The 21960-nt window shown below is 50.2% G+C and overlaps 2 non-coding genes across 2 annotated transcripts; one reads left to right on the top strand and one right to left on the bottom strand.

The window, feature by feature from the left end:
• Positions 1–7361: 7361 nt before the first annotated feature.
• TRNAI-UAU (transfer RNA isoleucine (anticodon UAU)) lies at positions 7362–7455 on the bottom strand. The gene is made up of 2 exons: positions 7418–7455; positions 7362–7397 (listed from the first exon to the last, which is right to left on the bottom strand). It is a non-coding gene; the product is annotated as a tRNA-Ile (tRNA).
• A 13311-nt stretch (positions 7456–20766) lies between these two features.
• On the top strand, positions 20767–20954 carry LOC127041025 (U2 spliceosomal RNA). The gene has a single exon (XR_007771608.1). It is a non-coding gene; the product is annotated as a U2 spliceosomal RNA (small nuclear RNA).
• The last annotated feature ends 1006 nt before the right edge of the window (positions 20955–21960 follow it).

The raw sequence follows: 21960 nt of genomic DNA, 5'->3' as shown, positions 1-21960 counted from the left end.
ACAGGGCAGGTGCCACAAGTCTCAGCCTCTCTGGCCCACTCATGGCTCTGGGAACCATCAGGAATCATTTGGCTCCTGGCACACAAGGGAACTTAAAAGCTGATTCCCTGGACAGCAGCTCAAACCCTGGCCTTTCCCATTAAGAGCCAGGCGCTCTACTGACTGAACTAGCCAGGCTTGCTAAAAGCCTCCACCCCTCCTCTTCTTCTACACAGCCACTGCCAATTCCTCCTCCTCTTCCTACCTCCTGCACCTGAGGATCACTAAATCTCCTCACCTAGACAGCCAGCCTGTTCACTGCACCCCACTCCCCCATGCCTGAGCCTCCCTGCCAAACTCCTGCACCTGGCTCCATAGAATTAATTCTCACGTGTCATTGGGAACTCTACATCTTGTGCCCAGAGAGTCTCGGCCTCGCTCAGTAGAAGACCCGAGAAACACAGTGTCTGCCTTTTCTAAAGAAGTACTTGGAGGAGGCTTTTCTCCCCTGACCATGTGGCCTAATTCTTAAGGTGTCTGACTTAAGATCAGGAGATTGAGGGGTCAAGTCTCTTCATGGTTGTGTTGCTACAGTTTTACCTTTGTGCTGAAAGTCCTGCTTCCTTCAGAGCTGGAACCTCTTCTTGGCTGCTCAGGCCAATGCTCTGGCTTCAGCTAGAGCCCCGGGAAGGAGTTGGGGTTGGATGTCACAAAGGCTGGGGCAGGAGCCCCAAGTCCTTCCAGTCTAGCCTTTGCCATTCCTGACTTGCCAAAGAAAATGGGCGGCTGCCTGGGCTAGTGTGTAGAGCAGTTTCCCTCTTCAAAGTGTGTGCCTGTCTCTGTGCTTGAGGGGGCTTGGTAAATAGCACCTTGGGAGCCTGGGTGTTTCTCTGCATCTCGCCAGCTGGGGAAAAGCCTCTTGGGGTAAAATCTCCTGCCCCACTGCAAAAGTGAGCACTGTGAGTAGGAACAGACAGAGGCCACACCAGGGGATTGGCCCTGCTTTCCTACCTTCTTCTTATGTTGGCCACAGAGCATCAGCAGCTGCCCTGCATGCTGGTCTGTGGGTCGCTTTCAGTGGGTGTTTAGCATGGCAGGAAGCAGCCTGGCTGGGGGTCTTTGTGGCTGTCTGCTGGCCATGCATAGGCATGGTCCTCCCCTCCTCTTGCCCCGCCTTCAGTTGCTCTGTGGCTTATAAACCATTCCTTGGAGTTGTCAGCACCAGCCGCCTCTGCTCTAGGTGTGCGGAGGAGGGAAGGTGTGAGGGGCTTCAGGCTGGGCTCCACCTCCCTCCTGCCAAGCCCTGACTATTAATCTCGGCCCTGGCACTCCTTACTTCAAGCGCCATGTGGGTCAGAGGAAAGGTGTGGCAGTAAGTATAAGGGCCAAACTTGTGGGAATCAGGTGAAGCAGTAAGAATCCCAACCAGGTCAAACCACAGGACTACAGGCAGCCATAGCCACCTCTACACCCCAATCCATTGCAGCCATCCCAACCAAAGACCTGGCTCCAGTGAGTGTGAGTCACTCAGCAGGAGGGAAAAGACTCACTCTTAAACAACTGGAGACAGGGAAATTGAGCACTTTGAGCTCCAGGGCTTTACCACAAACCAGCACAAGGTCCCACTGACATTTGAACTCAGACTGCAGGATTTAGAGTGCTGAGTGCTGCCTATTACACCATGGGACCAGCTTGTGCTGCCTTCTCTGGCCATCGGTGACCCTCACGGGGCTGGCTCGTGTAAGGGACTGTGGGCTCTTTATTAAAACTTAGTGGGGTTTTTGGTTGGCTCGTTCCCAGTCCCAATAGAAGGGGGAAGGGTCAATGGGAAATCAGGCCCCTGAGACTGACGTGCCCCTGGGGCAATGGTCACCAACTGGTAGAGAACACGTTAGAATTTGTTAATGGAGAAAAATTCCTGGTGAAAGTTGGCAAAGCTGTGGAGATTTTGAAAAGTTCCAGTGAATTTACACATGAAGATACAAACAGAGAGACAAACACACAGAGAAAATGAGAAAATCACACACTGCACAGACCAACACAGACATGACAAAAACCAAACCCACACAGCACACAGAGGCATATACACAAAAGGGAAAGCCACACAAAATATAGAAAGAACAAATCCACACCAAAAAACACAGCAAAAGCCCACAACAAGAAAGCACAAAACCCACATACCAAAAGAATACTAAGCAAAAAAACAATCTGTATGCAAAAATCATACACACACACACACCCAAAACTATGCCAGGCATCCACCAAAATCACACAGGACCCACATGCACATCAACACGACAGACGAAAACCACATCAACATACAGAAAGCCAGGCAGGGTTTGAGTCTCACAGCGAAGAGGGTGAGCACACAGCTGGTTTGGGGAGCAAAGATTGAGGGTGAGTCAGCGGCAGTGCTCTGGGCTCTGTTTGACCCCTGCTGACACAGGCGGCTGGTAGAGAGCAGAGTCTGGTAGATCTGTGGAATCTGCCCTGCTCTCTGTAAAGCAAGGGGACTTCGGTGTCTTCTGAGCTGCAACTGTATTTTCTGCAGGGCAAACTGATTGGCAGAACCCATTTGCTTAAAGAAAACTAGTGCTCCAGGGGAGGTTTGAACTCACAGCTTCAGCATCACTCCACTCAGCACTGCTACTATTAGTTCTGGCGCACTAACCCATTGCACCTCTGCTGTCTGACTGAGAGTCTTGTCTCCTTGATTCATGGCTGGATTAGGGGTTGAGGGGGTTGCATTAACTAAAACAAATCCATATTAATGGCTGCAGAATGGCAGCAGCAGAGGTGGGGAGTCTCCTTCTGTGTGATAGAGCTGGTTCCCCCTTCCATTGCTGAGAGGAAGGTTGGTGCTTTGAACCCACCTGGTGCTGGAATGTCCCATGGATGAGATTAACAAGACGCTTGAGAAGAGAAGAGAAGGGAAGGGAAGTCTTTTCTAGTCCTACCTAGCTCCATTGTTCTCCTGGGGCCCTTTTGGCTCTCTGCTCCCCTGTTGGGGAGATGCAGAGACAAGCCCCCATCTGGGTGAGTCACCGAGAGGCTGTGTCCCATGGAGTGTGTGTGGGAGAAGGGGAGGGTTGGATTGGGCTCAAGGGGAGAAGGTTGTGTGTGACAGTGTGTGGGGGAGGGGGAGGGTGTGTTCCTTAGGATATAAATGATGGAAAACACAGGGGCAGTGACAGCGAAGCCCCGTGTCTCAGTGTTATGACCCTGTGTGTTGCTGCCGTTCACCTTCCCCTCCTATGGTCTCATCATTCATTAAATCCAGCATTTTTTCACCTGTCATCACCACAGAGGTGTCCCACATGCCTCAGATACAGAGTGTCCCTCTTAGAGACGCCGAGGACTGGAACTGATTTGAGCTGCTGGACAGCTCTGCTAGGTCTTCATTCATTTGCATAGGAAAATGCTGAGTGTTTAAATTCATTTCAAGTCCCGCCCCCCACATTCAGCGAACTCCTGAACATACTGGAGATGGGTCTGGAAATCCATTTTCATTCGAAAAAGTTTTTCAAGGGAATCACTTGGATTGTGACTAGGAACCTATTATCCTGCAGGGAAACATTCACCCACTGATCTATACTCGCAACAAAAAGTGTCATGTATAGCTCAGAGCAGGAACAGTTTTTAACCTAGGGGTTACTAAACTTTCTCTCTATACAAACACCACAACTTACAAACTCCCCACCCCCGCTCTGTGTCACCAGAGCACAACAACAACTCTCCTTGGAGCACACACAGCTCCCCAGCTCCGTGCCCGTCAGTCTCTCCAGCATTGCTCCAATCCCTTAGGGCCAGTGCTAGTCCTCCAATCCTCCCAGTGGGCCAATAATGTCACTCATACCACTCAGAACCTGCCCCCCAAAACTCTGCCTCTCATCTGCCTAAGGCTCTGGGAGGGAGTTTGGGTGGGGGGAGGAGGTCTAGGATTCAGACCCTGGGTTGGGGCTGGGGATTGGGGTGCAGGAGGGGTGCAGGCTCTGGGGGGAGTTTGGGTGCAGAAGGGGTAAGAGGCTGGTCTCTGGGAGGGAGTTTGGGTGGGGGAAGGGTTCTAGGGTGCAGGCTCGGGGATGGAGTTTGAGTGCTGGGTGCAGGCTCTGGGCTGGGACAGGGGTAGGGGGAATAGGAGGAGGGATGGGGGTGCAGGCTCTGGGAGGGAGATTGGAGCGAGTGGGAGGGGGTGTGTGGAGGGGGGGTGCAGGCTCTGGGAGGGAGTCAGTGGCGCAGCGCTTACCTGGGGGTCCAAGGTAGGGCAGGCTGGGGGGCCTCCGCATGCTGCTGCCCCCAAGAATCACCCCCACAGCGTCCCATTGGCTGCAGAGGCTTGGAGTGGGGGCAGAACGTAGAGGCACAGCTCTGCCCCGCCTTGCCATGAGGAGGGGCCAGCAGCCACTGGAGCGAGCAGGCAGATACTGCACTGCCAGGGCCCCTGGAGGGGAGTGCCTGGGGGCGGCAGGTGGGGCCAAGGGAGTGAACTGGTCCCAAAACTGCTGAAGCCCCATGGGCAAGACCTGGGAGCCAGGACTGTCAGCCAGACAAACACCTTTAAGAGGAGGCGTCCCTCTCCCTGTCAAAAAATGATCTTCCTCCTTCAGTTCAGTGACAGCCTGAATTGTTCCTTATCCCGGCAGAGCCAGAGGACTGAAAGCAGCAACATCAAACCCCTGTGTAGCTCGCAGGGATGGACATAAACACTCCCTGGTATCTGAAAAGATGTTCAGCTTTGCCCTTGGTCAACTACAAGGCGAAAGGGAAAGGAGGTGGCACCAGATATAAAAAGTGAAACATGACACATCATAGTTACGCCCATGGTGGCTGCAAAATCTTTTTATGTACTTCTTCTTATCATCAGTGTATTGTTTTCTCTGTGTTCTAGGCCATCACAAGAAATTTGTACCTTGATAAAAAATCAACTGCTCTTGGTGAAGGCAATGGACTTAACACCCTCTGGGGTGTCCCTACACAGGTACAAGTACTAACAACAGTAGCTGCCTTTTAGCCATGGTTTTTAATCAGGGCAACTAATTGAAACAAACCCTGTTAAATCATTTCTCAGACCGAATCCTGCACCCACATTCCCTAGAGCATTGGGCCACCATGTGGACATTTCATTTCCCACCTCAATTTCATACAGAGACACAATTTCCTTTGCACAAATCCATGAACAGCAAAACCTCCCTGTGTCTCTGGTCTGAGCCAGGGTATTCGATTCCAGTGAACCCTTCTCTCCTGCGATGGCGATGGGCAGACAGAGGGGACATGGCACCTGCATCCCTGCCAGTGAGATATTGGCTCGGCTCTTTCTTTCTGCTGCTGTTGTTCATCCATGAAACATCGAGGGTGAAATGCAAGGCTGAGTTCATGCACCAGCCCCCGGAAATATTTCAGTGCCCCAGAGAAATCCTGCCCCCTGCTATTGAAACGATGTGCTGGAGATTTGACTAGGAAAGAGACTGTCTGAATTGTCAGAGTGGGGAATGAACAACACTCTACAGCAATGTCGTTAACATAAACACACTCTCATCCTGCTCCAGCCGGAAGGGAAATGGGCAGGAATTCTCACTGTTCAGCCAAGGACACACGTACACTGATGCGCAGCCATGAGTGTGCTGGGGAAGCTGGTCTGAGCAAACAATGGGAATGACAATTCAGTGAGAACAGAATCATCATGTAGTGAAACAAATGTATGTTAAGTAGTTGTGGCTGAGTGGTTAAGGTGATAGACCACAAATCCATTGTGGTTTCCTGTCACAGGTTCAAATCCTGACAACTGCAGTGTTGTTATTATTATTGCGCCCTTAGTGCCTGAGCATCCACGGTGTGAACTGGCACCAGATCTAGTTTCATTCTATCTACACTTCAAACACTGCTGTGGCACTGCTATAGCTCTCTGGAGCAGACAGTGACTGGAGGGGTTTTCCCATCCCTGTAATAGCTACGTTGACAGAACAGTTCTTTCTTTTCTTTAGCACTATCTAACCAGGGCTTAGGTCACCTTAACTCTATGGGTTGTGGGGGAGATCACACCCTGAGAGACGTCGCTCTGCCAGTGAAGTGCCCAGTGTACACCAGCCCTTAGATTCCTCTTGGTATTTCAATGCAGGCACTGACCTCTGAGAGGAAAACATCAGATCACAAACACAGAGACTGAATTCCCCACATTTAATCTTGCTGCACTTTCCAGAAAGTCACAAAATTCAATTCATTCTTGCTAGGACAGAGAAAAAATAAGTGACACTAAGTTTTTGGCTTGGTTACATAAAATTAAGTGTTTAATTAATATAGTAAAACTCTGTACTGATTCCTCTAACACCACAGCGTGAAATAGGAACAGAGACAAATCTTGTCAATGATGACTAATTTTGCAAATGATCTTCCCATTATTAATTGCCATGCTGCCCCCATTGGAGGTCTGGGCATCTCCAGTGTCATAGCTCTGCATTCACCTTCCCCTTAGAATTGTTCTCAGACATTCGCCTTCCTCTGTAGCATGGGGCACGGGGTCACTTGCTGGAGGATGAATCTATGAATCTATTCCCAAATTTGGAAAATTGTGCAGTTCAGAATGTGAATAGTGACCCCGTCTCCTTCCTGCACCTGCTCTACATTGCTCCCCAGCAGCTTCTCCCCCTGCAGAGTAACCCCAGCACGGCAGTGCAGCTGCCCAGGGTTCAGCAAGGGCCCCTGGCAAGGACAGTGGGTGCAGCTAACAGCCCGGTGTGCCTGGCAGTGAGGCAGTTTAAAAAAGCAACACTCCCCCAGAAGTACAGAGACTGAATTCCCCAACTTTAACTTCATGACCCCCTGTAGAAAGCCACACGTGCCAGTTGTATTTTCACAGGGAGATGCAAAAATCAAGTGACACCCATTTTTAAGTTGAGTAAATAAAGTTGAGGAGATAGTTATTTACCTCACAAAAGAAAAAGGCTCATTTCCCAAACAATCCTCAAAATGTTACCAATTCCCACCCTTCCTCCATAGCAGCTCTGTGCAGTGTAACTGTTCTGCAGGCAGCTTCCCATTAAATGCTGTTGTGGGATATTCCCTGGCCTGGAAATGTACGAACAACAGAATTTGAAGCGCAAACCTGGCTCCCTGCACTAGTTGGGATTTGAGTGTTTTGTCCCTGTCACTTAGTGTTTGTCAATAGTACAGACGCCATGGGCAGGACTCCAGGCTCCGCTGGAGGGATCCTGGCACAGGGGCTGGTAGGGGAGAAAGGATTGTAGATTCTGACCTGTGCTCTGGAGAGGTAGTAATAAGTGAAGGGGGCATTTTTGTCTCCTCCCCTGCCTCAATGTCCCAGGGCTGGAATTCTACATTCCCCAGGGCCAAATGAGGGGGTGATGCCATGTGGTTAATGAAAAGAGTGCTCCAGGAGAGGTTTGAACTCACAACCTCAGCATAGCTCCTCTCAGCACTGCTCTATAAGTACTGCGCGCTAACCAATTGTGCCACTGGAGCACCTGTTAGTTGCTATTCTCCGTAGGTTGACAAAGGCAAGGAGTGACCCCAAAACATTCTCAGTGGAGTTGAGAGCAGGTAGCGACAAGCGTTGTACTTGGTGGGGTGGATTCCTCTTAAGGCTTCCATGTACCATTTGACCCTTTTGTTCGTCCCTGTGTAATAACAGAGCTGACTGAGACTCACTGTAGAGTCTTGCTGCAGACCAACAGATCTGAAATCACTGATCACCAGGTCTAAGCATTAGTCCTGCTTTGGGACAGTGTCTCTCATCCAACAAACTACTCAGTCTGCGCTAGCAGTGAGGCTCCCTCACTAACAGCTGAAATCAGGGAGAGCTGTGTGAAGTGCAGGGCCCCACGTGTGCTTGAACAGGGGGGAACAATACCCCAGGACTTTTAAAAACGGGAAGGCTCTGCCATGCCACTTTGTAATGACCGTAAGGGGGAGAGAGGCAGAAGGGGGCGGATAGCAGTAAGCGGGAGGTAGGGTCTTGGGGGGAAGAGGCAGCATGGGAGCAGGGCCTTGGGGAGAAGGGCTCGGTGCAGGGGCGTGGCCTCGAGTGGACGGGATGGGGCTATTGTTCGGGCTCTGGTGGTCACTACTTTTAGGGAGTCTGTTCCACTCCTGGTGGGACCACAAGATGTCCCAGAGCAGAGAGGGGCCAGCAGAACGGTGACAGAGGGGAAGGGCAAGTGACCGACAATGTGGCCAGACAGCGGATGGTGGAGGAAGAAAGGGGCTTTCCCCCCGGGACGTGAGAGGTGAACTGTGGGTTTTCACTGACCCAGGACAGCAGCTGTGGGTGAGGTGCAGTGAAGGGAGGGGCACATCCACAGAGCTTTTGGTGTCTGGATTTAAGAGCCCGAGGCAAAGGCCACTGCCCAGCGCACTGTGGGTGGGTGTTTTGCTCATAGTGTTGTGTTATGAATCCTGATTGTGGTGTTATTACAAGGTGAGTTTCCTCCTTTTTCTTAAAGTTTCTTTTCTACACTCAGTGGTTGTGAGTGGGGAAAATATCGCCTTTTAGAGGCACCCAGTGGCCAGGGCTAGTTTAGCCAGGTTACTGGGTGGGGGCTTAGGCAGATTGTGTGTTGTATTGTTGAAGAGGAGCCCCAAGCACCCAGACAGGAAATTGTAACTTCAGCCTTCAGAGTAAGAGCCAGAGGTGCTGCCAGCTGAGCTAGCCAGGCCGCATAAATGTATTAACCCCTTTCACCGCAAGAGCAAACACCGGGTACTTCTGCGCTTCTCAGCAGCTGGGAAAGAGCCTCTTGGGGGAAATCTTCCCCTCCTTTTGCCCCACCCTCAATCGCTCTGTGGCTTTTAAGCCTTCCCTTGGAGCTGTCAGCACCAGCTGCCTCTGCTCCAGATGCCCAGAGGAGGAGAGGTGTGCTGGGGTCCAGCCTGGGACTCTTCCTCCTTCCTGCCTATCCATGACTATTAAACCTGGGCAAGAGGAAGAGGGTGGCAACTGGGCTGTCGACGTGCTCTCTTTCATGTAAATCAGTGTGACTCCTGGCGTATCCCTGCAGAAAGGTGTACCGCATCTGTGTCTGGTGTGAGCTCAGATCAGAGGAATTGGAGGCTACCTCCTGCCCTCCACTGGTTCCACTATGGAGAGACATGTCCTCTAAACCGACCTCACTAGAAACCTGCACCAGGGAGTGGTCATCATAGAAGAGTTTCCTCTGACTGTTGGGAAACTGGGACCAGCGGTTCTCAGGCCATCTGACACAATTAAAATCCACCCCCTACACCAAACACTGTGTAGTCCAGAGGAAGGGAGCCAGTTCCTTTCACACCTTAACTGGGGACCATAAACACTAATCTAGCAGTAACAAGTGCCATGGAGCACTGCAAATGTGAAGAACAAGACTCCAACCTCATCATTCTTCCCTGGCCAGGAGGGCCAGAAAGACAGGCCCTTCCTCCAACCACCCTCTACCCATCAAGCCACCCTAAAGCTGTTAATGTGCATTTCCTGAATGCACACCATGTCCAAGTCCAGCTTCTCCAAGTCACTGAACATCCTACACTCTCCTGGGCCCTCCAATCCCTGCCACGTTCCACGTGGACACTTTTACAGACGCCCCTTCCCCAGTACTGCCCTCGCTCAGCTGTGGAGAGGAGCTTTTGTCCCCGGTCCCTGCCCCCTCTGGCACCCTCTCCGAGGGCCACCCTGCCTCACTCTCTTCCCACCATATTGGGTCAACCAATAAGTCGCATGGGAAATACAGCTCCCATCTCTGATTTTAAAAGGTCAGGTGGGCCAACTGGGGCAGAAGTCCATGCTCCATTGTCTTTGCTGGGGATCTCAAAATCAGGGATTCACCTCAGGTAAAGGTGCTGCTGCGCTCCCAGAAAACAAGCCACCTCCACACAAAGAAAGATAAAAGGGCTGTTAAAGCCAGGGACCTTTAGATTTTCACACCAATGCTTGCCCAACTGAACTACTTTGGTACCTGCATACTGCTATTTTGGCCTGCTGCGTCTGTGTCTGGGATGTTTTTATCGGCCATGGCCATGGCACACAAAAAGGACGTCATTGTGAATGGCCCACGAAGACAAGACTTGCTTTTGCCTGCCATGCTCACCTTGACTTGCTTCCTCACACCATTCCTGCCTTAGTTCCCGGGTTGACCTGGTGGCAGAAGGGGACTGGGGGCCAGTGATGCGGGGAGGAAGTTGAGCTGGACCATGAGCTAGACTAGACCCTGACAGTAAGAGTCTGGCCACCACTTGCTGCCCCACCTTGTTATCCTGGCTTCCCCCACCGGGCGTCATTTAGGAAGGGAAGTGGGGCTTCTAACTCCCCTCCCCGATTTTCACATCACAGAGGAGCACAAACAGGAAAACAAATGGCTGCTCCATACTTCTCCCATGAGAGGAACCAGACGCCCTTAGCTGTGGTGAGTAAGAAGTATCTGTTGGCTGACAGGGCCTGTCCTGGAGGAGCTGGAACAGCAGCTGACACCTCCCCCTTGGCTCCACGCTGTGGTAAATGCCCATTGCCTGGCTGTGTGGGTGAATGCTGCTCTGGGCTCTGGAGAAAGTCTGTATTGGTCTGTCGACCCCCCATCTTCACTGAGCCAGTCTGGTAAGGTCCCAAGTGCCCCCTCCGGCCTGGCAGCTGAGAGTCTGTGCAGACATCAACCCCCCTGCCAGCCCCACAGGCAGCAGCAGCACCAGCCCCCCCAGCACCACAGGGGCACTCAATGCACTTCCTGTGGGGAAATGGCTCCTTGGCGTCCAGCTGCTAGAGTGAGAGCCAGGAGAGAGCAGTGTCTGGCTCACCGTGGGGGAGAGAAGAGACCTGATGAGAGCTGATCTTCAGTCTCCCCCGCAATGCTGGTCAGTTTTATTGCCACTGTAATAGTCAGTGCTTCCCTTCAGGGCTGGCCCTAGAGGGGTGCAGGACCTGGGACAAATCCCCCCTTTCTGCCCTTCCCCACTCCACCCCTTCCCCCAAGGCCCACCCCTTCCTGCCCTGCATCTTCCTGCTCCATTCCTCTCCCTCCTCTTCCTGCACCCCACTGAACAGCTGATCACTGGCAGGGGGAGGTGTTGAAAGGGAAGAGCAGGAGCTTGTCCACAAGGCCCGAAGCAGGGGCAGAGCTGGCTGCCAGTGGGTGCTGAGCACCATTTTTCCCCCCCTGTTGGTTCTGCAGCCCCATAGCACCCCTGCATTCACTGACTCGGCTCCTTTCATGCTCTAAAGAGAGGAGCAGAACCAGGTGAGTGGCAGAGACTTCAGGTGCTGAGAGTTTGCCTGACACCTCAGGGACACAGTGTGTGGTGGTGTCCCAGGCATCTCTATGAAAGGAGCAGAACAGGATTTACTTGGGGTGGGGAGAGAATTGAGAGCATCAGTTTGTATAAAGGTATTGCGTGGGTGAAAGGCTGTGAGCAGGATTCAATCCTACGGAGAGGAATACTATTGGATTTATCAATTCTAACACCTTAACCACTCAGCCATCGGTATAATAAGGTTTCAGTACCACAGAATAAATAATCACAATGAACTGGTCAATAATGACAATGCCCAGGCCTGAAGATTTCCCACAGCAAACCTGGCTCCCAAAGCACAGGGGGGATTTGTGGTTTGTTCTCTTTGCTTAGCCATGTGCAGTCGCACAGAGAGCGCATTTAAAAGTCTCCCCTCCCACAGAGCGGGAATGGGAAATGATTCTCAACTTGAAGCCTGATGTGAATGCGAATGTCTGGACCAAGGGGACAGGGACTGGCCTTTGCTAGAGAAACCACTGTCAAGTTTTAGCCAATTAGGACAAGTCAGCAAATAAAAACAACCTCAGGTATCAGTAACTGCTACAGGTTGCAAATTCCTACATGTAGCAGTTTCTGGCACTACACCTGCACAGCTCTGCTCCCTGATCTTCTTGGGCTCCTGCTCTCTCCTTAGCTCCGCCCCACTCTGGCCCAGACAGTTGCAGCTCACACAGAGGATGGGACTCCCTCATTTGATTGCTTGGCCTGTCAGTCCGGCTAACTTCGAGCTTTGGCCTCTCCCCATTGCCCCTGGGGTCTGTCAGTCTCAGGGTCCTGATTTCCCATTGGCCCTTCCCCCTTCTATGGGGACTGGGAACTAGCCAACCAACCCGCCCCCCACCAAGTTTTAATAAAGGGCCAAGAGCAGGCCCATTACACAAACCAGCCCTGTGAGGGTCACTGATGGGCAGAGAAGGCCACACAAGCTGGTCCCATGATGTAACACTCAGCAACCAGGATTCTGAATCCGGCAATCTGAGTTCAAATCTCAGTCAGACCTTGTGTTGGTTTGCAGTAAAGCCCTGGAGCTCAAAGTGCTCCTCTTTCCTGTCTCCAGTTGTACAAGAGTGAGTCTTTTCCCTGCTGCTGGGTGACTCACACCCGCTGGAGCCAGGTCTCTGGTCAGGATGGCTGCAGTGGGTTGGGGCTCCAGAACTTGCTACCCTGGCTACTGCTGTCTGCAGTCCTGCAGTTTGACTTAATGGTTGTGATTCTTGCTGCTTCACCTAATGCCCACAAGTTTGGCCATTGTGCTTCCCATCACACTTTTCCTCTGGCCCACATGGCGCTTGAAGAAAGGAGTGCCAGGGCTGGGATTAATAGTCAGGCCTTGGCAGGAGGGAGGAAGAGTCCCAGGCTGGAGCCCCACACACCTTCCCTCCTCCAGGCACCTAGAGCAGAGGCAGCACAGCTCTGTTCGCTGCATACCTCAGCAGAATAGGTGAGTTCATGTAAATACAGTCTGGTCCCAAAGCCTCGCCCTAACCCTGGCTCATCACTAGCTGTCAGGGGAGAGCTCATTCATACCTTGCTTGCAAATCATAATGCACCAACATTGTTAGCAAACAGAACAGCTGGGTGATGAAACCAGTCTTTGTCCAGACTTTTAAAAAAACCTGTTATACTTTCTCAGGTACAAGTATTTTTCATACGTTGTATCTGCTTTTAAAGTGTGTGTTAACGTTTCAATTTCCATTCAAATTTGCAACCAATGACAACATTGGCAGCGCTGTATGTAACTACCTTAACACCTGGGAGTGGGGAAGTGTTAGGGATATTCGGGGAAGGGGGTGCACAGCCCCCTGGCTGGGGGGCGTATAGGGAATGCCCAGTTTCACTGAATTGAGTTTCCTACCGCAGCACCTCAGTAGGTTATTCAGAGAGGAGCGCAGTGTCTAGGCAGTGGGATGCCTGTGCCTTTAAGAGCCCAGCCCTGGGAAGCCCATGCTGAGACGTGCTGCCTGTGGGAGGGGAAATAAAAAAGCCCCTCTGCTCCCCCATCCTATTTTTGCAAACACTGTAGTTGCAGCCCCCCAGGGTTACTGTTACCCTCTTCCCCTGCCTGTGCTGGGGTTTAACCCTCAGGCAGCGCCTCATCCCTGGGCTTAACTCTGGCTCCTTTCCCCCCTTTCTGATTTTGCTCTTCAGTCCCTCTCCTAACTCTGCCTCCAACTGCTTGACACTCCTGACCAGTCAATTCCCCCCTGCCCCGTTCAGAGCCTGGCCACCCCTTCTCCTCTGATTTGCCATCCTTTGCCCCTTTTTAATCCCTGTAAAAAGTAGGGGGTGCTGGGTCCCATTCTGGGGGGGGGGAGGGCTTGGTGCCTGGCCCCTGCCTGCCCAATGCTCAAAGTGCCCCACAATCTTGCGGATGTTTGCTGAGTGCTGCAGGGTCACCTGCAGGACGGAGAGGGACATGGTTAGGAAGTGATGCAGCCAAGGATGCCTCACCCAACACTGAGATGCAGCCACCTCTGAGGTGGGTTGCATAAGTCAGCAAATTAATTTGGAACAGGAAACGCACTGAAAGGACTGAGGCAACTGCAGGAGAAAAGCAGAAAACGCAGGAGCCCTGGATCCCAGCCCTGCCCTTTCCCCATATTTCCATATGACTCCATCCAACAGCTGCCTCCCCCACAATTGCAGGGCAGTGCCATGGAGCACACCGAGGCCTGCCTGTTTGCACAGGACAGCTGATATCAGTGCCCCGGGTGGAGAGAGATGATGCTAAGGGAGAAGCAGGCAGCAGACAGTCCCCGCAACAGAGGAAGAAATGCTAGGTGGTGCTATGCTGCAAGGAGTGAGGGGGGTTGGCAGGGAATGGGTGGTGTGTCTGTCTCTTCCCCCCACAATTCCTCCCCAGCCCTACCCTGGCCCAGGCTAATCCCAGCCTAGCTACCAGGGTTACATTTGGCCTGTATTTCCCAGTTGCTGGTGGCATGGGAGCTGAGGAGCATGAACCTCTACTCCTCCTTCCCCAGACACAGTTGCATGGGAACTGACCAAAGGAGCCTGCAGCACTGCTGCCTAGAGGAAACTGAGTCACCAGCCAGTGACAGACACATCATGGCTCTCCTCATCCTCATCCTCTTTTCCATATACAACCTGGCCAGGGGAAGGGGGGTAAACTCAGGGCAGTTGCATAGTCAACCAGAGCATGTTGTGAAGGCCAAGACTATAACAGGGTTCAAAAAAGAACTAGATAAGTTTATGGTGGATAGATCCATCAAGGGCTATTAGCCAGGGTGGGCAGGGATGGTGCCTGTAGCCTGTTTGCCAGAAGCTGGGAATGAGCAATAGGGGACGGATCACTTGATGAGTCCCTGCTCTGTTCATTCCCTCTGGGGCACCTGGCACTGGCCACTGTCAGCAGACAGGAGGATACTGGGCTAGATGGACTTTGCGTCTTAACCAGTCTGGCCGTTCTTATGTCTCCCTTGGAGCAGCAGTGACACCTCGTGGTCATTCAGAGTAATGCACAGAAGGTGTTTTCCTTGGCGCAGCAGTGACACCCTGTGGCCAGGTGGTGTAATGCACAGCGTGTGTCTGCGCTCTACGAGCAGTGACACCCACGGACCAGTCACGGTAATGCACAGAATGTGTTTCCCACAAATCTGGGTAATGCACAGAGCATGTTTCCCATGGAGCAGCAGTGACACCCAGTGACCAGCAGGGGTGGCATCAGCCTCTTCCCATTTGATGGGGGACTGAGGTGGGCTACACAAAAAAATTGGGGGGCTGGGCCCCTCATCACCTGGCCCCACTCTTCATGGGGGCTATACCTCTGCTCCTTCTCAGTTAAAGACCAGGCTCATCTCCTCGCCAGGGTTGACAGCAATACAACCTTTATTAAAATCAAATAGCAAACAGAGCTTACTCTAAAAAAAAAATCTAAATCTGTCCAAGTTTTAGTATTAAATTCAAAATCCTCTTAAAGATCCCATCAGAAACCAAAACCTAAATGAAAAATTGAAACCAAAAACAATGCTTAATTTAAAACCCAAACATTAAGAAAAACTTTGTTTGTAAAAATAAAAACTAACAAATGCCATAAATTAATTATTTCAAAAATTTTATCAAAAAAGTGTGCTACAGCAGGATGATAAAATAATATAAAATAAAAAGCCCGACCACTAAAACCTCCTATAAAGGAATTGAATCCTTGAATACTAGCCAAATCTGTAAAATATGTAGAACTATGTCAAAACTGGTATTGCAGGTCAGCCATTCCATCCAGCAAATGGCAATGAAAAGCTCCACTCCAACTAAAAAAAAAAATTCCTAAACCAATAAATCAAAACAGTCACAGCCTAAAAAAAACCTACACAGAAGCAAAATTAAACCTGTACCAACATTGGAACAAACGATGTAAATTTCTAATTCTAACTTCTTGTTTCTCCCAGGAGGAAAGTGTTTTGCACCCCAGTAACCAGGCTGTTACTACAGATTTTTTCCAATGCCACCTACTGGTGCGCAGAGGGAATTGACCGAGTGATCTCCCTGCTAATTTAACTACCACCTTGTTCTCTGGCAGCAGCTCCATTGATGAGCTGGGGAGTGACCTGACCATGGCAGCACCCTATTTGCATATTAAAAGCCGGTGAGTACGTTTGGGGTGGGGACCCACATGCGAAGGGATGTGAACAAATTGGGGAGTCCAGCGGCAGGCAACAAAAATGGTTAGGGGGCTGGGGCACATGATTTATGAGGAGAGGCTGAGGGAACTGGGGTTATTTAGTCTGCAGAAGAGAAGAGCGAGGGGGGATTTGAGAGCAGCCTTCCTGAAGGGGGGTTCTGAAGAGGATGGAGCTCGGCTGTTCTCAGTGGTGGCAGATGACAGAACAAGGAGCAATGGTCTCAAGTTGCAATGGGGGACATCTAGGTTGGTTGGATATTAGGAAACACTATTTCACTAGGAGAGTGATGAAGCACTGGAATGGGTTACCTAGGGAGGTGATGGAATAGCCATCCTTAGAGGTTTTTTAAGGTCAGGCTTGAGAAAGCTTTGGCTGGGATGATTTAGTTGGTGTTGGTCCTGCTTTGAGCAGGGAGTTGGACTAGATGACCTCCTGAGATCTCTTCCAACCCTGATATTCTATGATTTACAAATGGGCCCTGAGCAGTGTTCTCTTTAATTTGTTACGTCCATGTGTGGAATTAAATGTTTTAGGTGTGCCAATATGGAGGTGATGTGTGGTGGGATGTGGCTCAGGGGTTTGGACTGTGGGAGGGGGCTCAGGACTGGGGCAGAGGGTTGGTTTGTGGGAGGGTGAGGGCTCTGGCTGGGGGTGTGGGCACAGGGGGCTTGGGATGAGGGGTTCAGGATACAGGAGGGGACTAAGGGCTGGGTGTAGCCTATAGGACTAACCTGCTTGCTTGCATATATATATCTTTTCTTAGAGTTTAAGTATTTGGCTTATTGTAAGAGGTTTATAGATTTATATGAAAGTAAGTTTGGCTGTAATGCACGGGATCTACTACAGGCCATATCCTGTATGTTAAGCTAAGGCAAAGTTAGCATATCTATATTATGACCTTTTACTCAGAAAGCAAAGTTGACCTTTATCTTGTTACTTAAATAGATAAGTACCCACGCCTGCCTAAGACCTTTACCTAGACCAATCGACAATGGAGAATGGCATGGGGGGGGGTTCAGTCTTGTACCCACAGACTTAATAGGTACACCACAAGGGAACTTCTGTGTGTATGCACATATCATCAATATGCACAAACATACTAGCCTGTGAAGTAAGCGTACCCTAATGTTTTGCGGGTGAGGAATGAAATGTGGGCATAGGAGGAAGGATTTCTGGCACTTGTGCCCTATAAAAGAGGTGACCCACCTCACTAGAGCACTTCACTCTATCATTCTGACTTCCCTCCTCCACTTTCTTTCTCTGTAATATCTATCTACTATCAGTAGGCTCTACTTGGTCTTCTTAACCTTTAAGTTTCAAGGGAACTAGGCTAAGTTCGGTTTCCCAAAGTTTTTAGTCTTTGTTTATTAGGTTTTGATTTTAAGTTTAACTTAGTCAAGTAAACCCTACGTAACATTCGCTTTTTCTAAGCACTACATCTTTCACTCAAGAATTGAGAAACCTGAACTGCAAGGCTGGTCCTGTGTCTCTTACCGCCAGATTATCAGGGAAGGGTGTGAGTATATTAACCAAAACTTTGTTGCATAGAATGCCATATGTATCTTCTGAATAGCAGTAATGCAACTGTAACTTTGTACCTCTGGTTATTTTACCATTTACTTACTATTTCACTGATTTTAATAAAAAGGTCTGTAAGGCTATAATCTGTCTCAGTGTGAGTTTCCTGTCATATCCCCAAGGGTCCTTTGTAAATTCTGTGGAGCCTGATTCGGGATAAGAACTTTCATCTTCTGGTCAAACAGACTGGCAAGCCTAAACCCCATATTAATAATATTGATAATTAATTAGTATTCATATTACTAATTAAATTAAATACAATTAAAATTAAACTAATACATTAAATTTCCACCATATTATCCTAATTAATATTATTAGTATACCCTAAATCAAGCGACATGGGGCAGAGAGTTGGGGTGCAGGGGGATAAGGGCACTGGCTCTGGGGGTGCAGCTCCAGGGTGGGGTTGGAATGAGAGGTTCGGGATGCAGGAGAGGGCTCAGGGTTAGGGCAGAGGGTTGGGCTGAGGGGGATGAGGGCTCAGGTTGGGGGAGCAGGTTCTGGGGTGAGGCCAGGGAAGAGGGGATTGAGGTACGAGAGGGGAGTCAGGCTAGGGCAGAGGGTTGTGGTGGGGGAGTGAGGGGTTGGGGTGCCGGCTGCCCCAGGGCTGCAGTGGGGAGAGAGGACTTCTCCCATCCCCCTCTCACCAGAGCAGCTAGGGGCCAGGTGAGAGGCACCTCTCCCCCCGTGCAGAAGCTCCGGTGGGCCTGGATGGAGGGAGGGGCTCCTCTGGAGGGCCTCAGCTGGGCCAGGCTGGGCCATGGACTCCTCTCTCCCACAGCTCTGGTGTGCCTGGGCTGGGACAGGGGAGGGGCTCCTCTCCCAGCCTGCACTGCCCTTGAGAGCCTGCTGCATGGCTGCGCAGCTTACAGGGAACTGAGGTCTTAAACCCAGAAAGTTTGATATCCACTGGTCTCATCTGGAGATGGCTCCTTTCTGAGCTCCCTGCAGTGCCCAGCTCAGAGAGGAGCAGCTAGCTGGAAGGCTGGTGGAGAGGAGTGGCTAGCTGGAAGGCTGGCGGAGAGGAGCAGCTAGCAGGAAGGCTGGTGGAGAGGAGCGGCTAGCTGGATGGCTGGCGGAGAGGAGCAGCTAGCTGGATGGCTGGCGGAGAAGAGCAGCCGGTGGTGGAGACTGCAGCAGAACCCCATGGAGAGGTGTGGCAATCAGCCATCAACACAAGCAGCAGAACATGTAAGATGCCTCCCCATGCCTCCCCCCGGTTCCACTCAGGCTGGGAAGTAAAGTCTGCAGATAAACTTCTGAACTCTGGGGCTGCACTGACCAAGGACAGAAACTGTGGGTGGGGTGACTGTTGGGTTGCTGGACTTAAGACCCTGAGGGGAAAAAGACACGACAAACTTAATTGGGGTGGATCTTTTGCTCATGATTTTTGTTATGGAGCCTGTTTGTGGCATTTCCCCACATAACGCCACATTGGTTCCCTCCTTTATTAAAAGGCTTTTGCTACACTCAGACTCTGCGCTTGCGAGAGGGGAAGTATTACATCTTAGAGGCACCCAGGGAGTGGTGTATAATTGTCCGGAGTCAGCGGGTGGAGGCTCAAGCCAGTTTTGCATTGTGTTATTGAAACAGAACCCCTAGATACTGACCCCGGCACTTGTTGCTGCCAACTCTGACGGGCAGAAGGGTTCCATTTTGGGGGGCTCGTCCGTGATCCCTGGGTCAGTATCCCTGTCAAGCACCTCTTGAGTGATCCACTACATTGGGAAACTATCGTGTTTATATTTTGAGGAAATGACTGTTTGTATAATGGCTAATATGTCAGGTTTGTTGGATCCTGGCTCAACAGCCTCTAGCTCAGGAGCCGCAGCCTCAGCCAACGATTGGGCAAAAGCACTGGGGAAAACATTGGAAAAGGTTGTGCTGTCCCATGCTACATCAGACTCTTGTTGTATGTTCAGGTTATTTGCTGGTGAAGAGGAGTTTGAATCCTGGTTAGAGCACACCACTGAAATGGTGCAGGAATGGGCCATACCCGATGCAGATGCCCAATGCAGAAAAGCACAGATGTGTACTAGAGAGTCTTATGGGCCCAGCATTAGATGCGATTTGCCCCCTGAAGCTCATTGACCCTGGGGTCAGTGTGAAAGACTGCCTAGAGGCTCTTGATCACATGTTTGGGAGCATAGAGGGCTCTGAAGACAGCTACTGTAAGTTCCTTAATTCCCAACAGCTAAGGGGCGAGAAGGCTTCCGCCTATATACAGAGGCTGGAGAGATCGCTTCCGAGAGCTGTCATGAGGTGAGCAGTGACTGCTGAGCAGATGGATCAGACAAGACTGGCTCAGATTGTAAGAGGAACTCAGTATCAGAACCAGATTTTACTTCATCTCCGGCTAAGAGAACAACAGTAACATTCCCCAAGAAATGAGCCATCACTGAGAAATTTCGAGACTACTTATATGGTGCTCAGTTTCAAGTATGGACAGACAACCGATAACAATCCACTGACTTACGTGTTAACAAGGGCTAAGCTGGATGCTACAGGGCAGAGATGGGTGGCTACTTTTGCTAGCTGTGACTTCAGCATTCAATATCAATGAGGTGGTATACAGAGTGTGATTTGTGGGAACCACAAATCCTTGGCTGGGGAGAGGATGTAAGCAGGGTCAGTTTGAACTCTACTCTGACATCTGTTGGTGATCTGTTGTAAAGGACTTTTGGGGCTGATGTAATTTGCATGGTCACATCCACCCTGCATTGCATGATTGCTTGTCCAAATCATGACTTCAGCTGCTGTGGGATCCCTAGTCTCTTTGTTATTAGGGCAGGAGCAATAAAGTGTAGTTATAGTGGTTATATGAATGAAGGACAGCAGAAAGGTACTTGGCATTTCATGATTGATGGACTAACCGTAGCCTAAATCATTCTTGCTAGACAAGGCTCATGAGTTCTAAAGCATAGTGAATTGAAAGGCTGGCCAATCTATCTCTCTCATTTTCTACTTTAGAAACCTGCTATTTACCCCTTTCAGTTGTAAAAATAGACTATTGATTCCTAGTTTTTCTTTCCTATCTGCTAAAAGGTTACTGATCCAGGAGAAGGAGGGGTTTGAGCTCTCTGGAATAGCTCTTGACTGTGAGTCGCAATTTTAGACCAGACTGTTGAGAAGCAGGGCACAGCCCCAGAATCAGTGGTAGGTTCCAGACTTAGATTTTACCAAGTGTCAGATTCTGGAGGATGTGCCTTTTATGATTTTTTAAACCAAAACTTGCTATTTGGGGATAATTTAAATGTTCTGTGCAAAGGACTAGGAGTCTTTTTATTAACCTGTATTTTAGATCTAATTAACATTCTCTGGAATCCAAGTTTTACATCGGTTCTTATCACTTTAAGAACTGATACTTCCTCTATCTCAGGACTAGCTATGAAACTGATTTTTTGAAAGCGGGAGATGGAACAGCAGCTTCCCGCACCCACTGCACTCAGCGCCCTGTTATTGTGGCACTGAACCTCCAGGAACGGTGGCCCTCCCTTTGGGGAGAATATCGTGGTTGAAGAGCAGCGAAGAAAAGTGGTGGTGTCTGTCTTAACATTTGCTTTATACTAGGAGTATGGTTCGAGTCATTTGTAACTCTTTCATCAGTTACGTCTCATACATACCTTCATACATACCCAGCCCTCTGCTTGACTCCTTCATCCCCCCACCACCACCCGCAACCCTAGCCCTGACTCTTGCACCCCCACCCATACCCAGCACCCCCTCTGCCCTGACACCTACACCCCCTCACATACCCAGCCCTGATTCCAGCCCTCTGCGTCCTGGCCGCCAGCCCCGCACAGCCCACTGCTGGTCTGGGGTTCTGGCTGAGAGCCCTTGCCAGCCGGGGTCCAGGCCGCAGGCCCCGCTCAGCCCGCTGCCGGCCTAGGTGAACAGAACCCCAGACCAGCAGCAGGCTGAGCGGGCCAGCAGCATGAGATCAACATTTTAATTTCATTTTAAATGAAGCTTCTTAAACATTTGAAAACCCTGTTTATTTTACAATACAACACTATTTTAGTTATATAATATATAGACTTATAGAGAGAGACCTTCTAAAAAACGTTAACATGTATTATCGGCACACAAAACCTTACATTAGAGTGAATAACTGAAGACTCGGCACACCGCTTCTGAAAGGTTGCCGACCCCTGAGCTAATGTTACTTAGGGTTCATTTGACTATGTTCAACCTAAAATCAAAACCTAATAAACAAAGAATAAAAACTTAGGGAAACCGAACTTAGGCTAGTTCCCTTGAAACTTAAAGTTTAAGAACAAGTAGAGCCTACTGATAGTAGATAGAGAGAGAGTGGAGGAAGTAAGTCAGAATGCTAGAGCAAAGTGCTCTAGCGAAGTGGGTTACCTCTTTCATAGGGTACAAGCGCTGGAAATCCTTCCTCCTATGGCCAAATTTCATTCTTCACCAACAAAACATTAGGGTACGTTTACTTCATAGGCTAGTATGTTTGTGCTTGTTGATGACATGTACATATACACAT

The sequence above is a fragment of the Gopherus flavomarginatus genome (assembly GCF_025201925.1).
Source record: "Gopherus flavomarginatus isolate rGopFla2 chromosome 13 unlocalized genomic scaffold, rGopFla2.mat.asm SUPER_13_unloc_1, whole genome shotgun sequence".
Classification (NCBI taxonomy): domain Eukaryota; kingdom Metazoa; phylum Chordata; order Testudines; family Testudinidae; genus Gopherus; species Gopherus flavomarginatus.
The sequence above is the reverse complement of the archived record's forward strand: the minus strand, read 5'-3'. Positions and strand labels throughout refer to the sequence as shown.